Raw genomic sequence first — 22,217 nt, 5'->3', positions numbered from 1 at the left:
CCTCCAGAAGGAATAGGGCCCTACTGACACCTTGATTTTAGAACTTCTGACCCCCAGAACTGTGAGAAAATAAAGCTGGGTCATTTTAAGCCATTAAATTTGTGGTAACTTGTTATAGCAGAAATAGGAAATCAATATAGTGGTAAAAATGGAAATATAAAATTGTGATGTTATTGAATTTCAAAGAGTAACATAAAATATAAGAATTAGAAGAAACAGAAAGGATGAGTGTGTGCCAAGGATGCTTAGTAAACACCAAGGAGAACATATTACCCTCCAAGAAGGATAGGCTGAAATACAATTTCTTAGAATTTACTTAAACCCACAGGTGTTAAGCTCAGGTAGGACAGCAGGGACAATAGCCATATGGCCTTACCTAATTCCATGGCTATGGTAAAGGCTTTGGTGAAAAGTTAATGTTCAAATATGGCATAGTAGTCCATATACCCCAGGATCTATGTCAGCAGCAAGAGATACAATCTTCCCCGCTCCCCAGCCAAGGAGTCATCCTGCTCACCTCCTGCACAGATAGGAGGAGGGAAGTCATGTGGTTGAGCATGATGTTCCGCTGGTAGCAAGTGCTGTTTGCCTCCAGAGGCCACTGGAACAGGTTATAGGATGAATCTCAAGGGTCCTGTTGTCAGACTTGAGGTTACTTTTGCTGCCTGAAAACTTGGGGGAGTCCCTCTTGAGAGCTCAGCTCTGGGTACTGATCTCCAGCTCCTCCTGGCTCCCACTCAAGTCCCCACAGCCATCATGAATGCCACAAATAACTTTACTGCAAGACGAAGAGATTCATAGGGGTGCCAACTGTGCCCAGGTCACAGCCCCAGGCACACAGAAGCTTCCAGCATAACAGATGAGTCTCCTCAGAAATCACTCTGTATGCTAATCCTTTCCACCTAATCCCCACATTCTAAACCTTTCAGGGTTCATGCCTGGCCAGTCAAGAAAGCTTTTCCTTGCTCCTTCAGCTATTATCTTTAGTCTAAAGCAAACGATCCTCAACTCCCTGGCCATTTTGAGTCCAGAGATTCTTGTCCATTCCCTTCTTTCAAATTCCTAGTACCAACTTCACCTGAAAAACAAGAGAACTCCAGGCCAACATCCCTCAGAGAGGGACACTCTTAGAGCAGCCTTGTCTCCAGCTATTACAGAAAGTGACAACCTTCTCTCTACTATCAACTTGTCTTTCCCTGTAGCTAGCACAATCGTTCTGTCCCCACTGTCACTCAGCATTCTTTCCTTCCCTCAGTGCCCATTGACAGTCTCCCTGTCTTTGATCTAATGGTCTGACTGAAAGTCATGCTTACTGCCAGCCACAGCTGGATGGAGAGATGGAGCCTTGAAAGGATCATAGGAAAGGTGCTTCGAATCCACCTACAATGACACATCCCTTCTGTTTTCCACCTAACCTCCACATTCTAAACCTTTAAGGGCTCATGACTGGCCCATCAAGAAAGCTCCTTTGACCCAAGCTCCTTTTTAACCAGCAACTTTTAATATTTATCTCCTAGGCAATTAATATACGCAAGCTAGTGGAGACAATCTGATCACCACAGAAAACCCATGCTTCCATTCATTCAGCACACATGTAGTACGGAGGTCCTACAATGCAGCAGTCATCTAAAGTAGCTATTAGTGATGTGTGTACATGACACCATTACCAGTGAGAAGATAATGAGCCCATGAGAGTCAAAGACACAAATACCATCACCTCATTTCATACCTTCCAGCTTTACTCACATCCTTCTGTCTGCCTAGAATGTCTCTTTTTTTTTTTTTCCATTCAGCACACAAGAACTCCAATTTGTCCTTTCCAGATTCCCATGGCGAAAGTCTGTTGACCTCTTCCACACTGCACAGCAACTGGTTCCACCCAGACCGCCTTGTCCGGAGGTAGTTGCGTTTCCGTACCTGCTCCTCCTACCATAAACTCCTGGAGGGCAGAGGCCATATTGGATTAAACATTGCAAACCCAGTCACAGGTATAGTGCCTGAGACGTGGGAGCTTCATAAATATTTGCTAAACTTTTAGCAAGCAGGGAATTCTTTCCCTCATGGAGTCACTTAATGTAAGTTGTGTGAGTTTGCAGGAGTGTGTGTGTGTATGTGTGTGCATGTGTGTATAAATCTGCAACTTACTAGCTACATGGGGCTACTTCTCTGGGCTTCAGACTGTAAGGGAAAATAAGAATTCCTCTTCATTAGGCTGTTTGGGTAAATGAGAAGATGCACATAAGTGCTCACAAAACTCCTGATGCATCTACCCTCTCGATAAGTAGTATAATAGCAATAATAGTCATAGTTCATATTATGCTAATATAGTTTATTTTGTTAATCCTAGGCTCTTCATTAAAAGTTAAAAATAAACAAGGCCCTTCCTCGAAGGGAATGTAGAGTCTATTTCTCCATGTCTGCTTGAGTTTCCTTTCATGCTATAAGAGTAACTCTAAAAACAAAATACACAGGGCTGGTTGTTTCCATGAGGCTGGCAAAAGCAGCTGGGAACCAGGGCAATGGAGGCGGTGTGAAGGAACCTGTCTGACCATGGAGGATGAGCAGGAGGCTATGACAATGGCCTGGGGCTGAAGATTGCTGAGATCCTGGTGAGGAGTAAGTGATTTTCATTTTAAAGGAACAGTAAGTTCTGCTTATCTTAGTTGTAAGTTTCCTGGGACAACTTTCCCCACTTTCCTTCCTCTCTCTCCTGGTCAAAGTTTTAGTAGACCCAGACTCTGGACTCTAAAAAGGAGGGCTGGGAGATAAGAGGAGGCAAGACTGTGAAGTGCTCTAAGCGACTGCCCCGGGGGTCCTGGAACTGGGGGACTCCAGTCCCAGCCTGCCAGCCTGCCAGCATGCCCCTCCAGCCTGCCTCTGCCTGCCAGTCATTGTCAGGCCTGCCCTGTGAGCAGTTCCACTGATCCCCAGGAGCCCTGGCTTTTCAGTGCCCCAGCCCCCGCTGCCTGCGATAAAGTTGCAGAGCCTCTGCTGTGGACAGCTGATGGAGGGCGGGTGGAGACAGGTCAGAGAGCATGGAAGAAAGAGGTGCAAGCTGAGAAAGAGAAGAGGGGAAAAGAGGAATTGATGGAAGGCCACAGAGGGTGCTTTTCAAAAAAAAAGTCCCCCATTAGCCTTCGTTCCTTGGAGACTTTCCATTTAGTCAAAACAGAAATTCTGTTCCAAGGGAGTGCAGGAAACTTGTGGTTGTCAAAGAAAAAAGAGAAAGAAAAAAAAATACTGAAGCAACTTTCCCATCGCTCTCTCCCTTCTCTAACTTCCCCACCATGGGATAAAATTTCAGTCCAAGTGCTTCTCAGTATGAACTAGGCTGATGGCCCCGATGAATATCTGCTGCTTCCAAAGGAAACTCTCCCTGCCTGTGTGAAGCCATTAACATTGAGAATCAAGGTCACTCTGTACACCCAAGGGAGGCTTTGCTGATTTTCACACACCTGGCTGAGTGCGCAGCCCCTCCAGCTGAGGCACCGCGGTCCTCAGCGTCCTGCTGCGGCTTATTCATTACACCCAGTGGACAGCGGTCGTGGGAACCTGCCACAGGAGGGCTGTGGCTTAGACAAGGGGACACAACTCCAGCCAGAAGGGTTAGGAGACCCTGGAGGCCTCCTGCTGGGAGCGAGGCAGTATAGGAGGAAAAGTACACACGGGGAGTCATTCACGCTTGAGGAGTCTTCGCCCAGCAAGTGGTGTGCCCCCCTCTTTGTTCTCAGTTTCTTTAACTGTAAAATGGGGGAAGAGCAGCCAATGTGGGAAGGTTGTTGATCGCAGGAATTAGGGTCAAATGCAGCAGAAAGAATGCACGTGCTTGCTCTCAAAACCTCACTAACATGAGAGCAAAGGCGTAAAGGAATGGAAGAAACAACACAGAGGGTGAGTGTGCTCAGAGACGGAAAGCCCAAGGCGGGGGAACATCTAACTCAGCAAAAAGGGCATGGGATGAGCTGCGGAAGAGAAGCCAGTGAGAAACAAACCCACGTGACCCCCAGGAAATCAGAATGGCTCTGAGATTTAGGGACCAGGGAAATGAAGGGTGATGCAGTCCTCAAAACAGCAATAGCCCAGAAGCCCATGAGAAGTGAACAAACTCCAGGTTCCCTCCTCCACCCCCCACAGGAAGGCAACAACCTCTCCTAGGAGGGTAAAGTGGAGGCTCAGAGTTGGAGTAGAATTCTGTATATCTCCCCCACCTCCCAGGCATCCCCCACCCCCTTACATCTGGAGCTCTGGACCACTGCAGGCCAAGTAGCACATCACACACAAGACGTGGGAGAAATAATCTGAAAAACTGAATGGACCCAGAGAAGAAGTGCACACCTGTTGGAATTTGGGGGTCTCCCAATGGAAACTCCAGTTCATGGCCTAATCACCACAGACTCTAGAACCCAGGGAAGTAAAATCCAGCAATCAAAAGGCCTTGATGTAAAACACAATTCCAACCAATTTTTCTTACTTTATACAAGGTAATGTACATGAAAAGAGCATATACAAGGTGCATCCACTGTCAAAATAATCATATTAAAAACACCTGCATGTCCTACTCACCTTAGGAAATAGAGACCCCCCCACACAACTTTGAACCCTGTAGTGCTCCTGTCCTACTGTATCCCTCTCCATCTCAAAGCAACCACTAGGCCAGATTTTGTTTTCATCATCTCCTTTGCTTTCCTTTGTAACTTTACCACACATGTATGTATCTCTAAACAATCTACTGTTTAGTTTTTGCCTGCTTTTGAACTCTACATAAACGATGTCCTACTGCATTTAATCTAGAGCTTGTTTTGTTTGCCCACTGTTAGGCTTTTGAGGTTCGTTCACATTGAAATGTGTATGAATATTTATCTTTTCATTGATGTATAGAATTACATTATAAGAAAATCCTGTAATTTTTGTATCCATGCTCTTTGGGGTGGATTTCTGGTTGCTTCTAAGCTTGGGTTATTGTGAACAGTCACATCCTAGCCCATTTTGTACAGTGTGTCCTACTAAGTCTGTGCCGTGGATTCCTTAAAATGTGTATGCAGAAGCAAGGCTGTCTGGATGCAGCATAAATTTTATTCATGTCCAACTTTCCTGGATAATGTAAAATAACTCCCCTGGTGAGTCTGACCAACTTACACTCCACCAGCTACATGAGAATTTCCTGAACTCCATATTCTCACCACCATTTGGTATTACCAGTTTCATTTTGAATGTAAAACATGCCATTTCAGTATTAATATGCATTTCTCTGATTACAAATAATATTGCACATTATTTCAAATATTTATGGGTCATACATACATCCTCTCTAGTGAAATGGCCCTTCGTTTTATTTTTACTTTTTTTTAAGGAAGAGATTTTATTTGTCTGTTTGTTTGTTTGTTTGTTTAAATAAACTCTATCCCCCACATGGGGCTCAAACTCATGACCCCAAGATCAGGAGTCATGTTCTTTGCCAACTGAGCCAGCCAGGCACCCAGGCTCTTTCATTTTATTTGCCAATCTTAAAAAGTGCATTGTTAGTCATTTTCTTACTGTTCTTTATATATTTTAAATACAAATCTGTTGTTGGTTGAGTTGAAAAGATCTCTCAAATTCCCAAATCCACAAAGCCCATGGTGAACATAAACACTTTCTTGTTCGACCTTTGCAAGTTAAACTTTGTCTATATGTCTTCCTATCTCCAGTGTTGCCCATATCAGGTCTGTGTTGCAGGTGGCAAGAGCCCAATTTACCTTTACCCTGTGGTCTGGCACCCACCATGGCTCTGCGAGATGGAACTATTCAATAAAAACTTTGTGCTGGGAACATGGAGGAGGTGATGGTGACTCACACGGGGGCACACTAGTCTACAGGCAATCCTCTCTGACACAGTTTCATCCATTCAGATGTGACTCTCTGCATCATCATTTTCCACTGGGGGTAGACTTACCCCTATCTGTTGATCTCAATTTTCCAGATTCTTTCTGCCCCTAGGACCACAAATAGTAGATATTACTCTACAAAGCAGCTTATAGGAAGCAAAGTTCTTGCACAATGCAGAGGTCAGGAAAGCATGGTTAGGAGGAGTGTGATAGCCATCCTTTCTCTGTCTTGCAGTCATGTGTACATAGAAGGTGCCAAACAAATATTTAAATATTTCAATTAGAAATTGAGAAAATGAAATCGTTAATCTCTTTCCCTCCCACAGGAAAGGTGCTAATCGAATTATAAACTCTTTGAAGTAAGAATGATTAATAGGATTTTAGGAATGAAGGATTGAAAAGTGCCTAATGCAGTGGTTCTCAAAGTACAGTACCTGGACCGGCAGTTTCAGGGTCACTTGGAAAGGTTTGGAAATGTAAACTCTTGGCCCCAACCTAGATTTACTGCATCAGAAACTCTGAGGGTAGAACCCAATAATCTGGGTTGGTTTTTTTTTTAAGATTTTTTATTTATTTGACAGACGGAAATCACAAGTAGGCAGAGAGAGAGGAGGAAGCAGGCTCCCTGCTGAGCAGAAAGCCCGTATGCGGGGCTCAATCCCAGGACCCTGAGATCATGACCTGAGCCGAAGGCAGAGACTTTAACCCACTGACCCATCCAGACGCCCCCCAATAATCTGGATTTTACAAGCCCTCCAAATGGCCCTAATACCTGCATAAGTATGAGAACCACTGGTCTAAACCCATCTGGCTTCCTTTTTTGGTGGATGAGCAGCTGAGGACAGAAAAGAGAAACAAGTCAGGGCCACTCAGCCAGGAATCAGTGGGCTTTAGAAGCACCGCTCGAATTTATGCAGAGCCGACTCTATTTTGTGACTTGGCCTTCTGTCTGCTGATCCCTGCCCACACACTCACCTTCTGCTGTGTTCCTGGAATAACTAGCTTGTACTTAACTGGTTGTATCAGTCCATTAGTGAGGGGAGCTAACAAGCCAAGGTCAAGGATTTGATCTACAATTGGACCATTTTCCCTTTCCCTTCTATGACCACAAATGATACCCCTACTCCAGTCAGCCATCCCACAAATACTTTCTTTGGCCAAGAGGAAGAGCAGGTGTAAAGTATGGACGAGTTGGTGAAAATTCCATCACTTCTACTGGGGAGATAAGAAAAACACGTTCCCTGTGTAGGTCACATGACACCGTCTTTGTATAGGAGGAACGACATTGTGCATTCACCGCATGTAAAACAGCATGTGTGTTGAGCTGGACATCACACCAGTAACCCAGTTCTGGTGCCCTCAGTTTACATAGCAAACTTGAAGCTTTCGTGGATCAGCAACATTTCCAAATATTTTAGAAGACAGATAAGTGATTGCCCTCTTTCATTCTATCAAATAAATATATAGACACAAAAATAATATCTACTACCATGACTGTCCTTATCACCTAATACCACCATCCTTTCTTATGACCCCAAAAGGGTGAAGCACCTCAGAATAAAGATGATATTTTCTAAGAAATATGAATTCATGAACTCATTTTTATCATTTCTCATCTGGCTTATGAAAATACTTTGCATGGGATGACAGGGATATGCAGATCAGTATTTGGGAGCCACTTTTCCCTTAAGCAAAAGGACATCTGCTCAGCCTGCCTTAGGTCTCCCTCAGAAATCCTACAGCACCCTGTGCCTGTCTCAATGGTTATCCTTTTCATACTCATTTATAGTTACCTGCTTATCAGTATATCTGTCTTACTCTAGGGCAAGTTCCAGAAAACAAGAATTGAGACTATTTCAACATAGGATTTTGTTTCTTTAGCACTTGCCTGGAACATGAGAACCAGGCAAGATATAATTATAGAAGGAGGGGAAAAGAAAAGAAGTCAGAAAGACAGGAAGGCAGGAAAGAACAAAGAAGTAGAGTTTGCCACAGACAAAAATCTCTCTAATATCTCGTATTTATGGCTTTAATTATTAGAAGCGAAAGGGCCCTTTAGCATGGGAACCTGAGCCAGACGACCTCATTCTGGCCAAGAAGCCAACATGGAGAGCCAAGTCAAGCCCATACTTGACTTGCCATCTTATCAGATATCAGGCATGACTTCCCTCTCATTGCTCACTTTAAAGACTGTGCCTTCCAAAAGGGAAATGGGGACAGTAGACAGCTGGGTAGGGGAGGGGTTTATGGGGAGGAGGGTGCTGACTGACAGGAAGCTATAGTTCATTACAGCCCTGCTCTGTGGAGTTACCAGGCAGGCCAGGGGATAGTTGGACATTGAGCCCAGAGGGCTGTGAGTGGATGAGCTACCTCCTTCACACTGTATCTTAAAGGCCATGTTGACACAAGACAGTTATGAGTATGTCTCTGGAACAGGTCCTCTGGAGAATTTAAGAAGCTGCCATGCTCTCTCAGTTCCTGGCTTGGACAAGCTGTTGCTTGATGCACCATGATGCAATAGGGTTTGATATTTCAGAAAGGGCCAAAGGCAGGACAAAGCCACCTCTTGGCCAGGAAAGGAGACGGTAGGAAAGGGAGGTGGGCCACATGATAAAAGCCCAGATGGGGAGGCTGTTTTTAGTTTCACGTACTCATAGCCAAGATGGCAAGAAGGATAATCCCCCACCAAAATCCCTCAAGGAAGGGCCAGTGATACTGTCACCTCTTACCCACCCACTTCCTTGCCCCCGTGCCCAGGAATGTGTCATGGAAGACAGAGCAATGTCCTCATGTCTGCAGCCCTGGGACTTTCCTAAAGGGAGAGAGAATGCGTGTTTGGGGAATTTTTAGAGTCTTTGTGTTGGATGTTTTCCCCACGTCCCGCTTCCAAGTTAGAGCAGAAGCTAAATGGGTGTCAGAACTTGCTAAAAATAGGGGACTGGATTTCATGACCCCTACAAGACTCAGCTAGCACTCAGAAAAGAAGAAAAGAAACTCAGAAAAGGATAATCAACAGAGGCAAAAGAGACAAAAGATACAGGAGGCAGTTAGAGGCAGAAGCAGGAGTGAAGATAAAAGCTGATCTGGAAGTTCTTGCTGGGACAAGAATTTGCTGGGACAAGAAAGAAGTGGAAAGTGATTAACTGACCACAGTGATTTACTTCCCTGTTCAATAAGCAAATATTTATAGCAATCCTCCCACCCACCAGGCATTACTTGGAGCCCCTGCCCTCAAGGAGCCTATTGTCTATCAGGCAAGAGAAACAAGAACCCACAGGAGCAGTGACATCTACTTGTCCCTGATGCCAGCCAGGCTTCTAAGCACTGTGTACTTAATCCTCCCAAAAACCTGGGAGAGAAGTCCTATTATTAGCATCACCCTCATTTTACAAATAAGGATACTAAGGCACTGGGAAATCAAGTAACATGATCTGCATTGTCCATCTATGAGTGGTAGAGCTGGAGTTGAAAGCCTGTAGTCTTCTAGTATTGTGCTGAGGGGCGCCTGGGTGGCTCAGTCACTTAAGCATCTGACTCTTGATTTTGGCTCAGATCATTTTAGGCTTGTGAGACCAAGCCCCGAATCGGGCTCCGCGCTGGGCATGAATCGGCTTGAGATTCTCTCACACCCTCTGCCCAACCCACCCCCGTCTCCACCTCTCTAAGAATAAATTAATAATAATAATAATAATAATAATAATGTGCTGAGTGCCAGTATTACCACAGCAGTTACCTTCATGGGGAAAAGTAAGGACAGAACAATAAGATTTTAGAGAAGAAAGCTCAGAAGCCCTTTCCTTATATCAAAGCTGAGCTCTGGAAAATAGTGGACAAATATTGAGACGATCATTAAAATGTGAGCTGACTTAGAGAGAAAGAATCAGGACATTTATACTAGGAAATAAAGAAATGGAACAGAAATGGAGATTTGGCATTTTAAAACTAGAAAGACACAAAAATTCAGCTTGATAGGGCAATATGCACTGGGTTTGCCCTTCTTCTCAAAGTCGCTCTCCCCACCAATCTCAGCATCTCCAAATTTCCAGCCTCCACCCCAAACTGAAAGAACTGCCTATGACATCCCTTTAAATCCTGCCTCAAGCCAAGTGCTGGTTTAAACCCAAACTAAGAGAAGTGTTTTTTCTTAATTAAACAAATTAAAATAAAATGGGAGATTGTCAAAAGAAATTGGGAATTAGGGCCACTAAATGAGTCTTATTTGTACCAATCCTCTGCAAAGTTAGGTTGGTAGGAACAAAAAAAAAAAAAAAAAAAAAAAAAAAAGAAAGAAAAAAAAGAAAAAAAAAGTTGGATTTTTTTCTTTTTTTCTTTTTTTTTTAGGTTAGCTGTTCACTAGGACTCTCTGGAATGATTGAAATGTTCTGCATCTGTGCTATCCAATACAATAGCTACTTAGTCAAGCATGGCTATTTAAATTTTAAATTTTATTTAGATAACATTTAAAATTTAGTTCCTTGGTTACACTAGTTACATTTCAAGTACTCATTAGCCACTTTGGTCTACCAGTTACCATACTGGACTTTACAGTTCTAGAATAGAACATTTTATTGAGGCTTCAAACAAATAAAACACATAAAAGGAAAATGCAAAGGTCCAAATTTAGGATGTAGTTCAGTAGTTCTATGACATATGAGCTTCCCTTAGGAGAGATAAAACTTCTAATAAAAAATAAAAGAAGCCATAAAAGAAATGAGAACATTATTTAGATAACTAGGTATTTCCTAGGTGCACACCAGGTATTTCTTGTTTACTAAGGAAACTACCTCCTGAATTAGGAGACCTACCTCCCACTGTCCCATCCTCAAGCTAACATTTGCTTAAATTCTCTCTGGGAGCACATGGGAGGGAGGCTTAGTTGGTTAAGAGTCTGCCTTCAGCTTGGGTTGTGCTTCCCCATTGGGTTCCATGCTCAGTGGGGAGGCTACTTCTCCTTTTCCCTTTGTCCCTCCCCACCACTTATTCTCTCTCTCTCTCTCTTGCTTGCTCTCTTTCTCAAATAAATAAATAAAAATCTTTAAAAAAAAAAAAAGTTCCCTCTGATCTTCTTCCCCAATGAAGACTTGGCCTTGCTCATCAATGTCAAAGAGGAAGCACACATACCACCATCTCCTGTGCCCATTCCCACTGCAGGTCACCTTCGGCTTCTTTACAATTTATCATACCAAGCAGCCACCAACAACTGATTCAAAACCATCACAGAAAATGAAGTGTTTTTGCTCCCTCAGTTTGAGCTACTTTTCAGATCTATTTGTGATTGTTTCAGAACTCAGATGACAAAAAAAAAAAAAAAATCAACACAATGAAATAACACTGAAAAGACCATTATCTGAACAAGTGGCCATCCAACAGCCTTTCTCAGGCATCAGATTGCTTGTTGTGTCATTTAGAATACATTGACAGAATTCGGTCTGAGGTGGTGGCTCTGATATGATGATTAATTTTAGGTGGTGGTGGCCAGTTGTTTGGTCAAACACCAGTCTAGATGATGCTGTGAAGATGCGATTAACATTTAAATCAGTAGACATTGAAAAAAGCCAATTACATTCCATCTGGGGGGGTGGGGGAGGGGCTCACCTAACCAGTTGAAGACCACAGGCAAAAAGACTGAGATCCTTGGATGTAAGAGAAATTCTGCTTCCAGGTTGCCTTCAGACTCAAGACTGCAACATTAACTCTTCCCTGAGCCTCCAGTCTGCTGGCCTTCCCTGAAGATGTCAGGCTTGTCAACTCCAACAACTGCATGGCCAATTCCTTAAAATCTCTTTCTTTTTCTCTCTTTCAATCTCCTCTTCCACATGCATGTATTTATGTATGTGTAGATGTATATGCACATGTACACAGAGACATATATGTATACATCCTACTGTTTCTGTTTCTCTGGAGAACACTGACTAAAACAACAGCCAAGAGCACAACGCAATACACTTATGTACCTACAATCTCACAGGGGCACTGAACACATAGCCATAGTATAAAGATGTGCACTTCACATGGAATAGATGCAGATGTGTTCAAATGTTTGTGGGGTGGAAGGTTCTGGGGAGTCCTAAGGTCTGTTCTAAACTGTCTTGGCCCAGAAACCTCAGGCTTCATGGTCTAAGAAAATATTTACCAGTATCCCTTTCTGCCTCTGGGTGCAAAGAAGAGAGGGCAGAAGGAATCCACCCCACTGAAAGCCCCAGTGAGAAAATGTATGCATCCACCGTTCCTGTGTTGACTTGGTCTTTGTGGTTTAAATTCCAAGAAGATAGTTATCCAGTTAATTGCTGGGGTCCAGTGTGGACCTGGGCCTACACTGAAGATGGGGAAAACAGTGCAACAAGCAGCATGTGCACAAGTAAAGAACAGCACCTTCCAGCTCATCTCACTCCTTCCTTTGGGAGCTGCTCCACAAACTTGTCTTCAGGAATCAGCCTGTGTGTAAGAAAGAGACAGAAATTTTTTTGACCCACAGATGAGCTTTATTTGGCTGGTATGCCTTTTGTAAAAATTGGGTCATTTCCAATTAAAATCCAGATTCCAGTTTCTCTTTACAAAAAGGGTCATGGGGCACATTCAGCCCCCAGTCTTGTGTGCCAGTAACACGTGGGAGCTCAGTTAATGGGAAGAGCCTTTAAAATTCAGCTAATCTCTTCTATTGCCTAATATTTCATACCAGGTCCATTTGCCTCACCTACTGGACATGTAGACATTGGACGTGGAGGCACCTTAGCTATGCTGTCCTGGTCTGCAGCCTTCTTGAAGGAAGACCTTCCTTATTCATCTGGAGGTGCCCTGCAGGGCAGTGCACACAAAAAAGGGTCTCTCATTCCACGTGGATTAAATGCAGGCTCCATTGCGCAAGATATAGCTGAAGTCATAACCTGACCTCTATAGTGGCAGGCCATGTCTGCAGCTGCCAGAGAGAAGCAGGTGGAGACAACTCCAAGGGAGTCATACAGCCCCACAAGGAGAGCCCAGATAGGGGTATCAAGGCCAAGAATGCTGCCTGAGCAATTTGAGACAATAGCTTGGGCATGCCTGGAGACAGGACAGGGTGGCTGCTCCATGTGCTGGGACACGTTTAAAGTCACACAGGCTAAGCAGAAAATGCCTAGTGTGCTGTCAGCCCTGAGGTACTAACCCCCTAGTCAGTGGAAGTGAGGGAGCTGGAAATATTAGCACCAGTTCAGAAGAAAAAAGGCAGTGTATACTTGGTAGAAGCAAAACAAGCATCAGGCATCCTCTATCCTAACCTTTGTTATTCTGGGGTTTCCTTCTATCCCTTTGCTGGTGGGGAGGTTCTATATAGGTGGATTTCAGAAGAGTCACCTGAACATAAAGTGGCCACTTCCTCCAATGGGCCTTTCCTCCTGCTGTTGTCCACCATCCTACCTCCATGCTCTCTACTCTTCTGCATCTCTGATGGCCCAGATCCCACCCCCTCCTCAAGACCCACCCCAAAGGCCACCTGCAGCCCACCCCAGAGGCTTCCCCACTGCCCAGCTCCTTCCCTCACACTGTCCTCCACACTGTCCTGTGTCACACATGACACAGAAGGTCATGGCGTCTCGAGCTATGAAATGTCCTTCTCAGAATGTACTTAGACACAGCCCTGACATCCAACCTGGGCTGAACCAAGTGATACCATGGACTCTCAGAGCTGAAGAGGACCTCAGGATGGACACTTCCATCCCCTCTTACCACAGAGGAACCATTTGGAGCCAAAGAAGGAAAAACCACTTGTCCAGGGTCACAGAGCTGTCCGGTGGTGAGGCAGAATTAGAATCCAAGTCTTAGAACTTCGGGTAAATCAGATATACTTGTTAGAGCACAGCTATGGAGTCCAGCGGACCACCTCCCAATCCTGTCCCGGCACCAACTAGCTGTGTGACTTTGGGCAAATACCCTCACCTCCCTGTGCCTTCCTCCCTCATCTGTACAGTGTGGTAATAACAGCACCTCCATCCAACTGCTATTTTGTGGATTAAAAGAAAGAACCTGTTTATGAAACTCTTTACCAGTGCCAGATGCTGAGTTATTTATTAAGAGGACTAAGTGAAGTGGCCTTTGTCAAAGTGGTTTGTCAAATGCTGTATTCATTTAAGGGGTTGCTGCTGTTCACCAGGGTCGCCCCACATTTTAGAGCTGCTCAATATGGCACCCACCAACCGCATATGGCTCTTTAAATTTAAATTAATTGGAAGTGAATAAAATTTAAGAATCAGTTCTTCAGTCACACTGGCCACATTTTCAGGGCTCAATAGCTCCATGTGGCTGGTGGTTACTGCATAAGTCAGTGCAGATCTAGATGATTTCCACCTTGGTAGGACACTCTGTGCACAGGTTATAGTTTCAGAATCTAGAATGGACCTTAGGAGTTTAGGGAAATCCTGAAAAGTAGGAGCACTTGAGTTCTGCATTCCTTTGAGCAATTCTTTTCCTTTCCTTCCCTTCAGGGACATCTCTGGATTCTTGATCTGGACCAAGAATGGAGTTAATGCCTGGGGGAGAAGTATGGGATTGTCCTAACTACAGCCTACATCCATGGAGTGCATGATCTGAGATGCAGGGACCACCACAAAGTCAGAGAGAGACCACTCTTAGCATTGCCACTGTACTGGCCAGTATCCCAAAGACCTGAGGCTCATAATGAGGAGATAGATAACACCCCAGGCCTCAGGCTTAGCCTCTGTCCCCAGCCAGGGTCCTGACTGAAAGGGAGGCTGGGGGAAGGATGGACCCAGGCATGGCCACGTCCCCTTCCAAATAGTAAGAGGAATGGAATGAGTAGGGCAATGGGCCCTCTGTGATCTGGACTGAAGCCCTGGAGCCCTGGAGATTTCACCTTGGCCTTCTCTGCACAGATAACCTCTCTGCCGCCTCACTGGCCTTGGCCCCAGTGCTCAGAGCTGACGGTATTGCTCCCAGAGTTCCAATCAGTGTTCAGCTGCGACTTTCACCAGGAGCAGGGAGTTCCTGCCTCACCCCAGGACCATCCAGCCAGGAAGACTTCATACCAAGAAAGTACCTCTGGCCCTTCTCTTATTAATACTGCTGCCCTGAAGGGTCTAGCATCTAACTGCATTGCAGAGGCCAAGGGAGAGGAAAAAAAAAAAAGAGGGAAGAGGGAGAGGTGGTTAAAGAGGAGAGAAATGAGGAGGGCAAGGGAGACATGAGGGTAAGAAGGAAAGAAGAAAGAGCCCAGATGGTGGATGAATAATGGGGAGATGGAGGGAGCAGAGGGGGAGAGCAAGAGACTTGGGAACAGAAATGCCCTAAGTTCACAGTCACTGCTCGTCTGTGCTACTGGCTGACATGGTCCCCTCCCCGCCTCACACCATCTGCTGAGCTGACTCGCCCCTGATGGCAGCTGGTCAGTGGGACCCAGCATTGACCAGGCCAGAATGTGGCGGGGTGAGGGGGGAGACAGGAGGAGCTTTCTTTACTCCTTTAGCCCCTAGAATGGAATGCTCCCTCCAGAATTTCTGGCCCCAACCAGAGGCACTGAGACTTGGTGGGCTCTAGCTGGTAGAGCCGGTGCAGTGTAGACCACCCTCTGCTCAGCCAGCTCCCCACCCCACAGAGTTGATTCCACTCACTCTCCAGAAAGGCCTGACTCAACACCAGTAAGGGAGGAGGGATGCTGAAGGGGATAGGGGAGTCCAGTAAATGTTCTCTGGGGCCCCAGCTCTTCTGTGGTCTGTTTAAGATGAAAGGATGACCTTAGGGGGTCCACGTCCAGGCGTGTTTCTTCCTTTGAATGTTGCCCATGTTTCTCTGCAGGTTAGCAGTCTATCCAAAGCAAACTGTCCCAGCCTCTCTGGTCACCTCCCCATGGTCTACACCTTTACCTAGGATACCTTTTCCATGTCTCCACAGGGAATCAGGTCATATATAGGCAGCACTATCCCTCCACCTCTTCCAGCTGTAGAATTCATTTCTGCTTTTTTACAAATAGAGAAACTGAGACCTAGAAAAGGAAGATGACCAGGTAAAGACTGCTTGGCCAGTGGTATCGGGTCAAGGTTGGAAGTTGGGGCTCAGAATTCTGGGTACAACCCTTCCTCCTCTGCTTCCCCAGGCATCCCTTAAACAGAGGACAAAGAAAGTGGCAGTCCCTTCCACATCCTCATAATGTAATCTAACAGGGTGTAGGACCTCTACCATGGTTTCTCAGAGATCTGCTATCTTTCCCCTTAGAGCTGGACACAATCTCTTTTTTTTGCTCAACAAACCGAGCTGGTCTTCTTGGCCGATTTGTGTAATCATTTGGGACCTCTGCCTCCCGGAGCTAATATGAGCTAAGAGGAGATGGAGCATAGGGGAGTTCACAAATTGTCTGCAGTGGCCCCTGGGAAGTACCGTCCTCTGAGTACAAGGAGGCCAGGGGCTCCCAATGGCTCCCTTTCATCCACCTCCTGCCCCCCTGCCCCCGTCCCCAGCCAGGACCTACTGATGAAAATCATTACATAGGGCCCTCGAAGATTCCTGGAAGGGCTGAGGCTGCAGGCATGCTTAATGGGAAGTCACTATTTCCAATCTCTAAACAAATTCACAGCTCAATTGTGCTGCCTGTATGGTGCCAAATTCCTCCCACTGAGCCCGATTTCCCTCCGATTTTTTTTTCTTAATTATTAAAAATACAGGCCATCTGCCATCCCTGTAGGAAATGATGGCCAGAGGGCCACAAACAGATCCTACGTGACGCCAGGACCATAGCGCTCAGCTCTGCCAAACAACCTCAACCATCCAATCCTAGAAAATGCCCAGAAGATTCCAGCTATTTCTTCCCTGGGGACTTTCTGTTTTTGCTCAGAAGAAAATTGGTTTCAAAGGACAGATGTAAAGTGCATGCAGCAAGGAGCAAGAAGTCAGGATGTGGGATTAGGAGAGATGAGAGGCCTTGACAGGAATCCCATAGCAGCTTTTTTCTTGGGAAAGTCTGGGTTTTGCATGGTTTCTAGTTCTGGCTGACTCGGGGAACTCAGACCTTGGATTTCCACAGGAAGGTACTCGGCACGGCCTCACACACCTACTGGACCCCCTAAAAAACCATTCCTTTGACTTGACATCAACAACCCTGGTTTGTAATAACAGTCATAACATCACCCAGACTTATTTGACTTCATTTACATATGAGTCCTGGGGCACCAAGGGAAATGAATGGGCATTACCAGAACTTTCAAAGGTAACTGGAAGTAAGAATCCTTGGCCAAAAGCAGACTTCTGGACAGTCAAGCAGAGTACATTTTGTTTCCCACAGAGAGTAAGTCAGCTTGGTAATGCTGGTGACAGGGAGCCACAGACTCATTATGCTAAAGGCAACTCCTAGTCTGAGTGCGTAGCTAGGGTCCCATGGCCTCTGGAGCCCAGCTTCCTGACTCTGAACGCTGGTTCCTCACTTTCCAGTACTGTGAGCTCAAGTCAGTTACTTAACTCCTCCAAGGCACCAGCCACAAGAAGGGGGGCTGTCCTGGACCCTCCAGCTGAATAAGACTGAGTGACCCTAATTGCCACCCTGTGGAGCAAAAAAATCACCCAGCTGATCCCTGCCCAAATTCCTCACTCACTGGAATCATGAAATAGAAGAAAACTATAACAAAATTGTTGTTGTAAACCATTAAATTTGGGGATAGTTTGTCATACAGCAATAGACAATAGTGTCTGTATCAGATACCAGCATAGCCAAGAGCAGCAAGGTCAGACATGTCTGAATCATCCTGTGAGTTAGATCAAAGGAGATTCTTTACAAATCTATTCTTAATCCATTCCTTTGGGAAGCCACTCCTCTCTCATTCTCTGACAATGCTGCCAACATAGTATAAGCATACCAAGTGATGGCAGAAATGGCTAGCATTCAGCAAGCCTATTTCCTTTCCTGTTGAGCTCACAGCTAGTCTGTACTTCTCAGACAATGTTATAGTCTATACATATGGCCAAGGGCTGGCTAGTGAAATGTGGGCCTGGCCCATGAAAGAACCTCCTGTGTGCTGGTCCAGTTTCTCTTTTTTTGTCTGTTGGTGGAATATTGATGTTCTTGGTGACCTTGGAAGCCACATGTGGAAGATGGCAGAACCTCCCTCAGCCTGTGTGCTTGAGAATGTCCTCTACATTCAACTTAAGTGATTTAAAGGTAAACTTTCCTTCTGTCAAGCCGCTGGGATTTGCAGGGCTTGTGACCATAGCTAGAACATCCTTACTATTCCACTGTGGTTAGTGACTCCAGCCTAGCCAATCAGAGAATCTCTTCCTCTGGCCATGAGATCACAGCAGTCATATCCATAGAACTCAGGATGGACTAACAGAGTCACTTCCTGAAATGCACTAGGTACTCTCTTTCTCTGGAACCCATGGGGGCATTTTGCTGCCAGAGAAAGAGAGACAGCATTTTAATGATGTCAGTGAACTCCTGGGTTTAGCTACACCAGAAGCTAGACCATTCCTTGGAATACCCAATAGCATGAGTCAGCAGATGTCCTCTAGGAGGGAAAAAAAAAAAAGGTATTTGGTGATGTATTTCTATCCCTTGCCACCAAGAGTCCTAACACTGGAGCACTCAGGGTTAAGAAGAATCCATGGAGAACAGAGTATCCTGAAGCCAATGCCCATGTGAATCAGATACCCAGAACTTCCTCTTCCATACAGCTCTGAAGATCATTCAGTGGGATCTCATATCTTATTTTAAAAATGATTTAATGATATTCCTACACACCAGCTAGGCAGGTAGCTCTGATCTAAGAAATGAGCCCAAGCCAGGAGACAAGAGTCAGCTCTGCCTCCTAGGCAAAACAGAATGTTTATCTCAAATATGGTGTCACTTTGTAAATTTTAGAAGCACCCAAATCCCAAGTACAGTGGTATCGTCAAAGCAAAGGGATGGTGTCCAAAAGGCAAAGGAGGGTGGGTAGCAACACATGGGGCATGAGGAGAAGGAAGCAAGAATTCAACAAGAGGTATAAACCTTAAGTTAAATTTCCATTTTTTGAGGGAAACACCTGAACCCTTACATACAAGCCTTTTTTTGTCACACTTTTGTGTCATGCACTTGTCCTTTTTGCTTCTGTTCTTACTTTTTATCACCTATACATTCCACATATCTTCACTGTGGTGGGATTGAACTGTGTACCCCAAAAAGATATGTACAAATCCTAACCCTAGTGCCTGTGAATGTGACCTTACTTGGAGATAGGGTCTTTGCAGATGCAATCAAAGATAAAGTCATTCTGGGTTAGCGTGAGCCTCTGATCCAATGACTGGTGTCTGTGTAAGAGACCGGAGAGGGGGATTTAAATATAGAGACAGACACAAGGAAGGAGGGCAAGTGATGGGACCCAAAACTGGAGAGATTCAGCTGCAAATCAAAGGATACCAAGGATCAGTGGAAGCCACCAAAGCTAAGAATGGGTAAAAAAGGATTCTACTCTAGGGCCTTCAGAGGGAACGCCATCTTGCCTGTACTTTGTTTTCAGACTTCTGGCCTCCAGAACGTGAAAGAATAAATTCATGTTTTTGTGATTTTTTTTTTTTAAGCAACCAATTTTGTAACAATTTTTTTTTTTGTTTTTTTTAGGGGAGCTTTTTGTGATCATTCATGACACCACCCCCAGAAGCCAGTATACCCAAGTTTCTCATGCATATAAATGCTCTCTCAGAGATTAAGTTGGGAAAGCAGCACCTCAACTGGTGGACTCTGTCATGGGTTGGAGGAAACCAAGTCTGTCCAACAGGGAATTTTCCACATGTTTCAAGATAAGTGCTTAAGAGGAGACTGTGTTCATATTTTTCTCTGCGCCCTCTCCCTGTGTCCACATTCAGACAGATTCAAAATTCTCCCTAAGAATGACATTAGGTTTAGGTAGTGCCAACTAGCTACAGTTTCTGTGCTCATCCATGGAATGAGCCCAGCCCAAAAAGATTGTTCCACCACATGTGACCACCAAGTGGGATGGTTGATGGCACAGTGTGGGAAACAGACTTCTCTACCACTGTTTGAGTGAATTCCCTCCAGCCTCTGAGCTTCACGTACCTTGTCTGTGAAATGGGCATAATCGCAGAAGCAATCTCATGGGGTTGTTGCAGAAAATAAAAGAGCTGCTATCTGCAAAGCACCAGCACAAGGCTTGCACATAGGGAGTCCTCCAGGGCTGTCTGTGGACTCACCAGCTGTTCTGAAGGAGACAGACTGACCCTGCCAGGTCAACAGGAGGATAGATTTCAGCCCTCCATTCCTGTCTCTTTTTTTCTGCTTCCTTTTCTTTCTTTGTCCTGTCTGTCCCTGGCACTCCCACCTCTACTCAGTCTCCAACATCTGTCCCTCTATCTCTTCTCTCTCATTCTTTTCCCCAAATGGTCTGGTCTGTCTCTCTCTTGGCCTCTTTCATCCTTATGTAGACCTCACTGAGGACATCCTTGGCATCACCATATCTCAGGAGACCACCTGCCCCATTAGTGCATGACATTATTTATTACAGACCCTGAAAACTTCATTTAACAGACAAACCCCCAGCCCCTCACCCTCCTCCTGCTTCCTCAATTTGAGATGGAGACATCTGGAAATCAATTTAATAAGGTGGTTTACAGGCGGCTGGTTCCTGGAGCTTCTCAAGGGGGCTCCAGGGAGCCATTCCACAGAGGAAGCCACAAGCCAATTGGGTTGATGGACTGCTGGTCTCAGTGAGAACTAGTCAACTTCTCCAGATGGGGAAAGTGTTACTTCCCACCTGCACTCTCAGGAAGGGTCTACATCTGTCCAAAGATGAAGGCATGAAAAGATGGAGGTAACTGTACAGGAAAGCTTCCTATATTCCCTGCTGGACCCCCATGAGCTGCGTGCACTTTGAGTAAGACTCTGGGCCTTTCTGAGATCTTTTCTTCCAAAGATGGATTTGACCAGATGAATTCTGAGATCCTTTTTTGCCTTCTCATTCTAGAAACCTTGGGTAGAGCAGAGCCACCTGGTCAGAAACAGACAGGGTAGAAGAACAGAAAGAGACAAGGCATAGTGTATTGAACGGTCACCTGACAGAGCCTGGGCTTGGTGTGCTGTAAGGACACCAAGATAAATACAGGAACTTGCAGTTGGGAAGAAAAGATGCTACATATGTATAAATAATCCTCTGGCCCATATCATAGGGCCCAGCTGAAATGGCATCTCCCCATGCTCCAGTGAGTTCATAACCGGATGGGAGAGACAAAATTTCCATGCACAGGAAGATAAGAGGCCAGCAAGGGCAGAGGACGGTCATTGTGACTAAGAACTGAGTGGTGTGTATGGGCCACAACTCCTACAGAAATTGAGGAAAGGAGACTATCTCGAAATGGGGAAGGGATCATGGAGGGTTTCCTGGAGGAGGTAGGACTTGAGTTGAACCTTGAAAGACTTATACCCATGGAAAGAAGAGGATGAAGATTACCTGGGTCTGGTGCCACATGAAAACATAAAGTCCCATGCTCAAAAATTAAAAGTTTCAACACAGCAACAGAAGAACATTCAACCAAATGTGGAGGCCTCCTAAGTGTAGGGCCCTAAGCTACTGAGGTTATACACTCATGGAGCTGGCCCTGACACAGGGGACCTTCTGGGTGCCAGAAATATGTGAAAACAGTGAGGGTGGATTGACAATCTAAATATAAGAAATAGATAAATACATAAATATAAGAACTAAAACTAAAACTATCAGAAGAAAGCAGAGGAGTAAATATTCATGACTTTGGATTTGGCAATGGATTCTTAGATTTAATATCCAAAGACAAAAGAAAAAAATAGATTAAATTGGGCTTGACAAAAACTAAAAACATTTGAGCAGCAAAGTATATTATCAAAAAAATAAAAAGGCATCCAAAGGATGGGAGGAAATACTCACAAATTACGTTACTGATAAAGTTCAAAGATCCAGAATATAAAGAACACTTACAACTCAACTACAAGAAGAAAGCAACCCAATTTTTAAAATGAGCAAAGAACTTGAAAAAACATTTCTCCAGAAAGGATCTACAAATAGCCAATAGTAACATGAAAAGATGCTCAAAATCAGTGGTCATTAAGAAAATGCAAATCAAAGTTGCAAGGAGATACCACTTTGAACCTATGGGGATGGCTACTACAATGAAAAAAAAAAATGGGAAGAAAATCACAAGGTTTGGAGAGAATATAGAGACATAGGAACCCTCATACGTTGCTGATGGGAATCAAAAATGGTACAGCTATTGTGGAAACCCAGTGGATCCTGAAAAAGAGAAGCATCTGACCTACCAATTCTCTCATAGGTAAAAACCCCTAAAGAAATAAAAATAGGTACTCAAATAAATAGCTGTTCATAAATGATCATCGTAGGAATATTCAAAACCTTT

Source organism: Mustela nigripes, chromosome 3, assembly GCF_022355385.1.
Source record: "Mustela nigripes isolate SB6536 chromosome 3, MUSNIG.SB6536, whole genome shotgun sequence".
Lineage (NCBI taxonomy): Eukaryota > Metazoa > Chordata > Mammalia > Carnivora > Mustelidae > Mustela > Mustela nigripes.
Note: the sequence above shows the minus strand (reverse complement) of the source record.